The following is a 12,335-nucleotide window of genomic DNA, read 5'->3' as shown; positions in this document are numbered from 1 at the left end:
TTGCTGAAGAACTAATTTCCACCACGATATCGATGGTGTCCCATTTGAATAACTAAATAAAAATATTCTTACTAAACACAACTGAAATTTTGATTTTTTCAAAGCTGTGATTAGGAATCGATGTCAGCTTGTTGTTCTTAAATGCTGCATTTTGTTCTTGGTGGCAGCAAATATATATAAGCAAAAGCAATTTAATTTTATAACAATTATATTAGTGTATTTCAATTGTAGTGAATATACCATACTATAAAATAATTGGGAAATTATCACTGAAGTGACAATATGGTAATGAAAATAAAATAGTGTCTGAAAGCAGTCTAATAAAATAATTTCATTAAAGCTACAGGAAATAATTTTGAAATAAGCTTGAAATAGTTTTATAACTATCATAAAAGTCTCGCAGAAAAAGGTTATAAAACTGCTACATAACAATTTACTTTTATAGGAAAATGAGTTTTATAAGTTAGTTGTAAAAACGTTTCTGTGATAATTTCCTTACAATTTATAATGGTTTTTTAATTTTATTTCATAAACGTTTCTATGATAAATTTATAAAACACTTTTATTGCTTACAACTGTATTGTGTTCACCGATCATCTAATACAATCAATTAGCATTTTGGAAGTAATTATAAAATATTAATAAAATAAAACTGTTGCAACACCATGGAATTATAAAACAACTTTGCTGGTTGCGCTTGAACCATATGTATCTGGAGAAAATTATCTCCATCAGTCTTTGAGGGTGGTGGAAGAGTACACGCATGCTATCGATATGAAATTCGGGATAGACAAATGTGCAATGGTCCATCTCAAAAGAGGACGATGCGGGGACTACGGAGAGGATGTGCAGCTCATAGATGGAATCATCCCACAGCATCTAGATGCCGGAGAGACGTATACTTACGTCCGGGTGGAACAACTTCACTAACAAGAGGTAACAGCAGTGAAGAACTCTCTCCGTGGCAAGTATCAGCACAAACTTCCACTGATCTGGTCATCGGAACTGTCGGGGATAAAAGTTGCTGCAACAAATATGCTTGCCGTTTCAGTCTTTCTCTACTCGTTCGGAGTAGTGAAGTGGACTCAACACGACGTAGAGACCCATAAATTGATGCACTCCATTGGAGTTTGCATCCAAAATCGTCCGTTCCAAGGTTGTAGTTTTCCCGACAACAGGAAGGACGTGGACCCTCGAGTTTGAAGTGTCTGCATGACAAAATGGTACACAATGGAGCCTGTAAAGTCTTCAGGAGTTCAGCCCTCTTTCTCTGCGTGGTCCGAGACCATGAGAGAGGGTGGGAATTGGAGTATTCATCTTTAGGGCAGCTGCCTGAGCAGCTATTCCGTTCATTTTACGACAATGAATCGTCATCGAGTTGGAACTCGTCCAGCAAAAGGCTCATTTAAAAGCCGCAGAGACCACTTCACTACAGAGGCATCAAAAGGATAAGCCTATACATGGGGTTTTCTTCAACAAAATTGATGACCTTGACTTATAAAAGCGCCTTACTTTCGGTTTACTCAGCTCAAGTGGGCTGGAGTCGGAAACTGAGGGGTTCATCATGGTGTCTTCAACAGCTCAGTCTACCGCAAACTTAGTTTGAAAAAAATAAAAATGATGATGGTAATTTTGTATCCAACTTGTCGTTGGATACAAAATTACACCAAAAAGGACCAAGTATATTTAAATCTGGGGTGCATTACGAGACTCTGAGAGGATACCATTCAGTAGATTAGGTCTGCGTAGGACAATGATGCTTAAAAAATAAAGATCGATAGACAGGAATAGAATCATTTATGTTCCTCACTGATCTGTGGTGAATGTTCTTTCTTCGAATTATTTTTGAAGCAATGTACTTGGTTAATCCAGTGGCCAAAATCTTGTTGATAAGACAAGAAATACTATATGAAGCAAAAAAACCAACTGGCTTTCAGACCAGATGGAATAACAAATGATATTTGAGAATTGGGAAGCAAATATGTAGCAAATCCTCCACGATGCTTGTTCGTTTCATTAGTTTGAAGTGGAAATATGCCAAGCCACTTCAAATGTGCAATAAGATCGATAAAACAAAAATCTCAACTTTCACGTCATATGAATCTAAGCTAAAAATGGTCACCATTATAATAGACCACAATAGTGTTGCTCATAGTTCTGATATCAAACACCTAGCCTTACCATGTCAAAAATCTCCTGAAATATACAGGGGTGCGCAAAAGTCCGGCACAAAATTAATATCTTTTTAACCAGTATTTTAGGAAAAAAACGCTGAAATACGTCAGTTGATTTCACGTTGTACGCATTTTTTGGCAATAAAATGATTTTTTTTTCAACCCCTTAGCTGCAACCCTCCCCAACTTTTTTTTTCAAATGTAAACCTATGTCGTGTATAGACTCATTGAAAAGCTCGTCAAAATTGGATTCTGACCATACGCTTTATTTTTTTTTTGTGGTTACAACGAAATGAGAAAAAACTCTTTTGGAAAGTTACAAATACCTAACTTGTGCTATTTACGGGTGAATTAACGTAACATATGTTGAAATTGGCCTCCACCCTCTACTTGGCAGACTCCTAGGCGATAGTAAAACCCGTCTACGGAATTCCGAATGCTCTCAGCCGGTATGTTATGTCATTCCACTCTAATTCTGCTTTTTAGATCTTCAATATTAGCCGGCCTATTTTGATAAACCTTGTCTTTCATATATCCCCAATAAAAATAATCTAATGGCGTTAAGTCTGGGGATCTTGGCAACCATTCAATTGTACCACGTCGTCCAATCCAGCGTCCTGCAAATATGTCATCGAAATATTCTCTGACATTAATACCAAAATGTGGGGGAGCGCCGTTCTGTTGGAACCAAAGTGTTTCAGTGGGGATATCTGGATCTGCTTCATTGGGAAACATAACAGCTAAAGCAGGGACTAATTCAAAGCGTAAAAAGTCTAAGTAGCGTGCAGCTGTAAGGTTTTCCTCAAAAAGTATGACCCTAATATTCTGTTGTTGATGATGTCTGCTCATACATTTACTTTCTGAGGACGCTGCGTACGAGCTTTGCATATCCAGTGTGGGTTTTCCTGACTCCAAAATTGATAGTTGTGCCTGTTAACTACGCCATGTAAATGAAAAGTAGCTTCGTCCGAAAAGAGTATGTTGAGTGGAAACCCATTATTCTCGTCACATCGCCTCATTATTTCCTCACAAAATTGCAAACGCCTGTCATAGTCATCTTCCAAGAGCTCTTGGACAAGACATACCTTATATGGGTGGTATTTTTCAGTTTTCAAAAACCTCCCAGTCGTACGTCTAGACGCAGGATTGTTTTGGGCTAATGAAACCGTTGACAAATGTTGATCTTCCTGCAGAGATACGGCAATGTCCAATTTTTGATCTTCGTCTGAAACATGTGGCCGGCCACTTCTGGGCAAGTCCTTCACTGTACCATGTTCTTCAAATTTGTGTAAGATCTTACTCACAGTAGCCTGGGAAATGTGATTTTCCGGATATTTTGCATTAAATAAAATACACACCTCACTTAGACTTCGCATTCTATCCCCACATCCTAACGATATCAAGACTTCGATACACTGCCTCTCTGACAATACCATTTTTATTTAGCAAATTGAAAAAGAACACTTTGAAGGTACCCAATTAATAAACTAAACATACATACAATTTCAATTTCACCCAGAAATGCCACAATTTTAAAACTGAGTCAAGAGACAATAGTTCTTATCAGGGCATTCATTTTGGTACAAAAAATGCAACAACCTTTTTCTCTTTTGAGGTACACTGGTCAACAATTGCTTGGGATGGAACTAATTTTATGTGTTTTGGTGAAAAAATAAAATCCACAGAATGTTGATGCTACATTACGTTATCAGTTTTACACATAAATCAATAAGATTTGTTGTGGTGCCTGGCCTAGTAGGCCTGTTCTTAAAATTTGTAAACTTTTAGAAAGTAGGTACTGATGATCCTCAGCAATTGTGGAGCAATGTACATCATCACCACTTATTTGTTTTTGCAACGTTAATTCACCCGTAGATAGCACTAAGTAGGTATTTCTAACTTTTTTGGTTTCAAAAGATTTTTTTCTCATTTCGTGGTAACCGCATGAGTAAAAAAAATAAAGGGTATGGTCAGATTCCATTTTTACGAGCTTTTCAATGAGCCCATACACGACATAGGTTTGCATTTGAAAAAAAAAGTTGGGGAGGGTTGCAGCTAAGGGGTTGAAAAAAAATATTTCATTTTATTGCCAAAAAATGCGTACAACGTGAAATCAACTAAAGCGTTATAGCGTTTTTTTCCTAAAATACTGGTTAAAAAGATATTGATTTTATTCCGGACTTTTGCGCACCCCTGTAATATCCACATTGCAAATTTATCGAGTGGAGTAAGATCTCTCTTTTTCGAATCCTACCAATACGAAAACTCTTTCCATTTTTTCTCCCTCTTGGTTATGATCCAATTCTTCAAACCTGCAGAAATGTCTTTGCATCTGGCAACGCTGGATGGAGCACTTCGCTGCCGCTTCTCCCCTCTCTCCTGCGTTGGGACGAGTCGCGGAAAACGGAAAAGTCGGCGTGGAAAACGGTAGGGTTCCGTCGCACGATGAAGTCGTGTATGGAATACGGGTTTCTGAGAATACCCGACTTCTGTACGTCTGGTTATTTCCAGCTGAGATGAATGTGGAGGAGCGGAAAGTAAAACTTCCTAAGAAAAAGGGGGAGAATGCACTTTGAAGTGATAATTGTACAGAAAAAGAACTAGGTATATAATTGAGATACTTTTCACGAAGCAAGGCACTTGAAACAACCCCACATGTTCTACCATCTGAAAGACAAACAAATTTCCTGGTAACTCACTTGGATTCCTTCTCAACAATTTGAATATATGAGTATCTGTATCTACCTGCAAATTTTCAAAATACATTTTGAGTTGAAGTATCCCTTTCAGGTCCGAAGAATATCAATCTACTTTTTTGAGACATCTTCGGCGTGGAACGATTTTCACCACTTACCGTTCAACCCGTGCACATTAAATGATAAGACCTCGTTAATCCTTATTAACGACGAAGCAAACAACGTGAGGATTGGTTCACACATGATCTTAACAGCTTTGAAAGTCACCCATACCTTATTTTTCTATTATTAGCAATGCAGGTTTCAAAACCAACTGACGAAATCTGGATTTTTTTTCTCAAAAATAGTCGTTGAGAGTGGCAACGTAAAAACATATTTTTATTGTCCGTCCAAGATAAAATTTGATATTTTGATATTTGATAAAATGAAATTGGTGTCTGAAAATCACAAAAATGCTGTCTCTAGACGTGCGTTTCGCTAACCAAGTAAGCATCACCAGGAGAAGATGATGGCAAATTCCAGAACTGAAATTGAGAAAAGCTTTTGCTTGTTATGGTGTAAAGGCAGAAAATCTTCAAGGAAAATTCGATATTGTAGAATCTCTGACATTCCTGGTTAACCAGTCTTTCGAACAACACAAGTAACCATAGCTCGCAAATTAGCTATAGTTACTTGCATTTTTTAAAGCGAAGACCATAATGACAGGAATAACCATGAACCAATTGCCACCAGTCTAGGCAAAAAGTTATGAAAGTTTTCAAAACAAGACTAGCCCATTGGATTTATTATCGACGTCTGAACAACGATGTCACTAGATGCAATAGAAGAAATCACAAGGTTAGGTTAGATAAGGTTATGTTAGGTTAGGTTAGGATAGTTCAGGTTAGGTTATGATAGGTTAGGCTAGGCTAGGTTAGGTTAGGTTATGTTAGGTTAGGTCAGGTCCAATTATAACGAGTACTAGACAAAAAGAAATCAGCTATCGCCATTTCTGTAAACCTACTAAAGACTTTGATGCTGTTAATCACGTCAATGATTATTGGCCAAATCCATCACGTTTTTGCCGAAAAAATAAAGCAATTCACTGATTTACGGTCTTATAAATTGGATTTGGGTATACTCTTGAGTTTCGAGACCGGATAATCAATGATATCTTAATCGAATAAATTTTCCGGAAGGTCTTCCGGCCAATCGTAACCAAAATTAATCAACTGACCAACATCGAATCCTCTTGCTTTTCCAGGCGGAAACATTTGGCGGTGATCAATAACTCAATTATACGAAGGGAGCCAGATAGATCCTGTATCCTATTGAATCCAAATATACCCAGTAAGAGTATTTGAAGAATTCCTATACGGTTTCTATCCACGTGGAAGCTGATTTGAAGTTGAATTAGTTTTTATTTCAGAGGTTTTTACAGCCAAAACAATGAGCGATAACAGAGTTTTCTGTCGAATTTGATTTTTTGAGGATATACTAGTTAATAATAATAATATTTTATTTTCCACTCGACAATATACATTGTATTGGATTTGTCAGATAAACAGAAATCATTTTACCTAATAAAAACATTAAGAAATGGATAGTTAACAGTCATATACGAATAATGGAAATCAATCGATCGTTCACAACTTTTTTCTCAGTACAAACTTTTGAGATTAGGTATGCCACAAGGATCCATTGAGGAACCATTCTTATCCATCGTGTATATTATCGGACTCCTTGTGAGTTTATAAAACCATCGACTGACTTGTATCGAACAAACTGATTTGTCTATCATTCAATCTCAAGAAGTCAATTGATTTGGTAACGTTTCTAACATATTTTTTCTCACTTTTTCATTACCTGATCATCTTCTCCCAATAGTCATAATTATTCAAGATAATTTCTCAAGCTTGCCATTATGATCGTACCAACTTAATACTAATTTATTAAAAGTTATACAACACATGAAAATACCAAATAATCTATACGTCACAAAACCAGATTCTAATACAACGATAGAAACTTCAAACCGATTTCTGAAAGGTAGTTTTTTAGGCACAGCATTCCATAGATGAGAAAAATTGTGAGGTGAAATTTCTAGGCTGGCTTTCAACTATTATAAAAATACGCTTTTTGATATTTGTATTTATAATACATAAAAAATGTAAATTGTAACTCATACTCTTTTACATAATATTCATTCGTATTATAATTGTTTTTTGAACTGTACAACGAATATTACCCAAAACTCTAGCTAATAAATTTTCAATCTGTATCTCAATCATACTTTCTTCAGATCAAATGGAGTTGAGCATTTGATCACTTATTTTCCTCGATATTGTTGATATGTCGGCTCCTACCACATTTTCCTGCTTAGGAAAAACTAACGACTGGAGTTTTCAGCAAGTAATTCTATATACAGCTGCGGGACTCGCTCATGGCCGGTGAGCTTGGATTTTATATATCTACAAGAACTCAAATGGCATTTTAATATTCATTTATTGTTAACCCCTTAATCCGTACTACGTAAAATTGCAAAGAAAAGTTTTTATTCTTTTTTTCCTCATACTCTCTTTGTTCTTTACCGACCCAAACTTTACGCAAATACGATTTTTCTCACCGGCCGTGACTGAGTCCGGTAGCTGTACTCTAAGTCTATGCCATTTGGTGTTATGGACATTGAAATCTTTCCAAACTTTTGTCCTGGTGATAATTTTTCAGAAGATGCTTCAGATGAAAACCATCACTTTTTCAAAATTACTCTGTACAACCCTACTGACATCTGCTATCACAGTTTTGTGCTGAATTGCCTACGTTCACATATCAACCATTAATCCTTGCCTCAAGAGACCAGCTGGTCGAAAATACTCATCTTATATTTTGTAGAAACCAAGCACAATATCAGATTGTGCCGTTATTTGCTGTAACGACTAGCGGGTAAACACTAGGACATTATTGAATAACTGATTATATCTCAGCGGGGAATATTAATCTAGAAGTTATGAAGCAATCTAGTAACGCTATGCTCGGAAACTGAATAGGGTGGGAGCATTAGCGTCCACTTATAGCTTCGAAAAGGTTCAGCACTTGACTGAATTGTTATGATCTGATTAGGTTTTGTACTATTGTTTACAAAAATGCCAAGAATTAACATAGTTAGTTTACCTGTTTCACCAGAATCAATCAATTTATCTAATTTTTCATTTATTGCCAAGTAATAACATATCAATAAATTTCTTTCATTAAAACTGTGAAAACTGTGTATTCATACTTCTGTTCCTCCTTTCTTCAGCTCTTCATCTTCAGTATAGCAAAAGAATGAATCTAGTTAAATAGATAATCTCCTCAATCTCAACAGATTGACTCCTTCACAAAAAATATATTGAATTGTTATGAGAAGTTTCGAATTTCTTTTGGAAAGTTATGTTACGTTAAGAGTCTCAACAATAAATGTGAGCCTATTATTCTGGATGTGAAACATCCAAAATAATATTTTGTGACCTCTGTGATGATTGTTGTGTACTGAAATATTTATAAAAAAAATGTGATTGGAGTTATACCTGCAACAATTTGTCGATTTTTTTTCTTAAAAACTTAGCAAGATACGAAAAAAGACAAAAAAGTTGTATTTCTAATTGCCTAATCCAAAGAAAAATCACACAAAAGTCAGTGGCGTACATTTTTAGGTCAAAAATGTTCGTTGAAATCCCGCTCGAGACGCCACGGAACTTAATAAATTGAATCACGTTCGGGCTAAACTAGCTCCTCAATTATATAAATACCATTGCCAAATTACAACTAAATTAGGTAAAGGATATTTAAGATATTTACGAATAACTTTTTTTATTTTTATTTTAACACCCTGTATCTTGAGAACGAAGGATTTGCGAAGGAATCATCTGTTGAATTTATGATACATACTTAATTAACACCCTGTAGATAGCTGAGCTCAGAGTGACGAGAGAGATAGCGTTACGACAAACCAGTGGGAAGAGAATCGCACAATCGCTTGCGCATAGCGACCCGTCGACACGGCATGCGTCGCCACGCGTGCAATCGATTTTACGTGCGACTATAGATGTTCCACATAAAAAAATCGCATTTTGATATAGAAAAATGAGTAAACATATCTTTACATGCCTGGTCAAATACAGAATGTGAGTTATATTGCACAAAAAAGTCCAATTGATTAGAATCTACCTTCTTTCGATGATAAACTGTTGTTGAATTTTGCCCAACACCGGTAAAAATAATTTCACGATCGGCAGAAATGGGAAAATAAATGTTTTTTTCTCACTGGTAGACGATAAACTTGTCAGATATAACTTTTATATATCCATGCCTCTTAACGAATATCTCCTGAATTATTCATGAAGGGATATTTTCCCGAAAGCAGAGAAGTAGGTCAAGCGTTGGTTTTATTTCCATCTCATAGAAAAACGAGAAATACGGGTATGATGTACTCTGCCAGGGGAAGGGTTACATTAAGTCTCAGGTCTGACGAGAGTTTTGATACACTCGAAGAAACGAATTATTACCTGAACTCATAATTAGTTAAAACTGGGTCATGGACAGGATTTCAGAATTCATGGAAGTTTGTCAAGATTTTGGTGAAAATCAAAGTCAAGTTTTTGCTACTGGGGAACTAAGATTTTGTGACTAGTATAAAATTCACTTTACTATGTCGTATTTGTCTAAACTGCGCCTAAACTGAGTCAACACAGCATTGGAAATGTTCATACGAACACGTTTTGTCCTGGATGTCCTGTTTGGATGTCCTATACACATTATTTGCATTATCACACTGTTGATGTGCAAATTAATTTGTAAAAATAAAGAAATCATTATTATTATTATCATCATTTATTTAGACTCCGAATGGAAGTTACAACAAGAAAGTGGACTTCTTCAAAGAATTTTTCGAAAAAATGAAGAGGTACTACAAGAAGATCACAAAATAGGAGATTCACAAAGAGGAGAAGCAACTGGACAATTGGAGAGGATAAACAAGTTGTAAATTTTGTGTTTTTGCTTCCGGTTTGGATGATCTGAAGAGTTTTCTTGGAGACCAAGCCGTTGAACGTGAACAGCGGCAAAAATTGCATCTACAGACCTCTGAACTTTCTGATTGGTAAGTGGATGCTATACAGTACGACTAGTCACGAAGAAACTGTGATTTTCTACTAGAAAAAGTACTTACTAAGCTCATGTCTCGATAAAGCATTCTGGATGATACCAATCTGCGATAAACAGCAGAGGTACTCAGTTTTCATGCTATAGAAGAGGGTTATATGGAATATGCGGTTGGATAAAAGAGCAATCCCTGCAGATATGGAATCCTGCCTTTTGTTTGGTCATATATCATTCCTAAGAACCAACAATAAAAGCCTTACCATCATTATTTGTTGAATCCTTATTGTTATTATTCGGTAAAGTCAAGTACAATGACCATTATAAACTTTTGTATCATACAATGCAGTTTATTTCCACTAAAGCATACTACAGCCTTGAAAAATTTTACTGAGACGTGACAAATTCTTTGTTGAATTTTCAATCAACCTAGTTCTAACTAACAAACCATTATTTCAACACCTCGACACGTGATGATCATCTTAAGAGGAAGATTAAACTTCCACTTGAAGATGATCACTTGGTGATCGAAACATATATTCCTGAATTATTTAAATTGAAAGTAGAATTTTTTTGTTATCTTCCATCGAGGTGTATCCTGTATATTTAAAAAAAAATTTTGGATGCTTTCAAGTAACGTTCATTTTTGCAGAAGAGCCGAATAAACAATCCTTAGGAATAATAGGATTCGAGAAACAACTGTATTCACAAAAAAAGTAAGCTTGAATAAATTCGGAAACTGAGCAGAGTTTATGTTGTTTCAGGTTTCGGGATCTCCGGCAGATTTCCTCCTGGAATGGGTATTGCTGTGAAATTAACGAAATAAAATTGTTTAGTTTGTTGGTGAGAGGCATAAAAATTAGAAGTATTTTGCGTGTTCGACGATTTTCTGCGATCGAAATAATGGATTAATGAAATTGCATCAAACTTCCTTTAAATAAAAGGAAGCAAGTGCTCAACAACATTTGAAATGTTGAAAGTGGCATACGTTGATTGTACTTTGACTCAGAAAAATATCTATAAGCTGTTAACACTGTTCACAGCTAGAGAAAATGTGAATGCCGACGCAAATACTGTGCCTCGTTAAATGTTCATATGGAGAAACTGTCAATAAATGTATGAAATTTCTTTTATTCTGACAACAATGCCTCGACTAGAACAGATATTAAAAAATAATCCAAAATCTATCGCTGATAGCCATGAACAAAAAACACATACGCCCTGAAACAATACTGTAGTTTGATAGTGTGGCTTCTTAAAACTTGCCTGTAAAACGTTTTCAATAGGAGAGTTTTTGGATGATATGGTATTAGAAGAACGGCAAAAGTTATGTTTCCAACATGACGGATGTCCGGCTCATTCTACTAGAAATGTTTCTCAGTGGCTGAATAGGACATTTCGTAATAAATGGTTAGGACGAAATACCGATCCTCGATGGCATCCTCGTTCTCCAGACCTTACACCTCTAGATTATTTCCTATGGGGATACTTGAAACAAAAAGTCTACAGAGATCGCCCCTTTAATAACGTTGATGAGCTTGAAACTTCAATACGAGTTCATTGCAGAAATATTCCCGCTAATGTGTTGCGATCTACATTAAACAAATTTCATGAGCGAACAATTAGATGCATCGAAATAGAAGGTGGACATACAAAGACGCTTCGATAATTTTTATTGTTAGCACCTGTTAAGTTACCTACTGTATTTTTCTGTACTATCGCTTATTGGTTCTTTTTTGTTCATAGCTATCCGCGATAGATTTTGACAGTTTATTCATATGAACATTATATCAATCAATCAAAATATGCTTTATTATCAAAGAATATCATCTTGTTGACAAAGCCTGTATAAATGAAATAAATTATATGAATAACAGTCAGATATGTACTTATTATGTACTTAGTATTAATAGTATAAGTAGTCACTACTTTATAAAACTCACTCACTCATTTAAAATTTAAAATATAACAAACAATAGTAGGTATATGATACCAAAATGTAAAGTTTTGGTATATTCATTATTAGTCTATTATATCCGCATAATATTCTTCCAAACTATAATAGGTTCTATCGGAAATAACTCTTTTTACAGCTTTTCTGAAGCCAGTGTTGGACTGTATGTTTTTTATATAATTTGGAAGGTGGTTGTACATCTTGCAGCCTTTATATATAATGGAGTCCTTAACTGGAATATGGTAAAGGTAGTTTGATATGGTTACTTTGGCGGGTGGCATATCTACTATCTGTAATGAAATTTTGTTTATGTATATAAATGAGACACACTGTTTCAAGTATAAATATACACACTATGTTGCTTGAAGTGAACCCTACACGAATCGCGAAATTCTA

This window comes from Leptinotarsa decemlineata, unplaced genomic scaffold (genome assembly GCF_025532065.1).
Source record: "Leptinotarsa decemlineata unplaced genomic scaffold, Ldec_3_MD MMD2_P_RNA_scaffold_5, whole genome shotgun sequence".
Classification (NCBI taxonomy): Eukaryota; Metazoa; Arthropoda; class Insecta; order Coleoptera; family Chrysomelidae; genus Leptinotarsa; species Leptinotarsa decemlineata.
The sequence above is the reverse complement of the archived record's forward strand: the minus strand, read 5'-3'. Positions refer to the sequence as shown.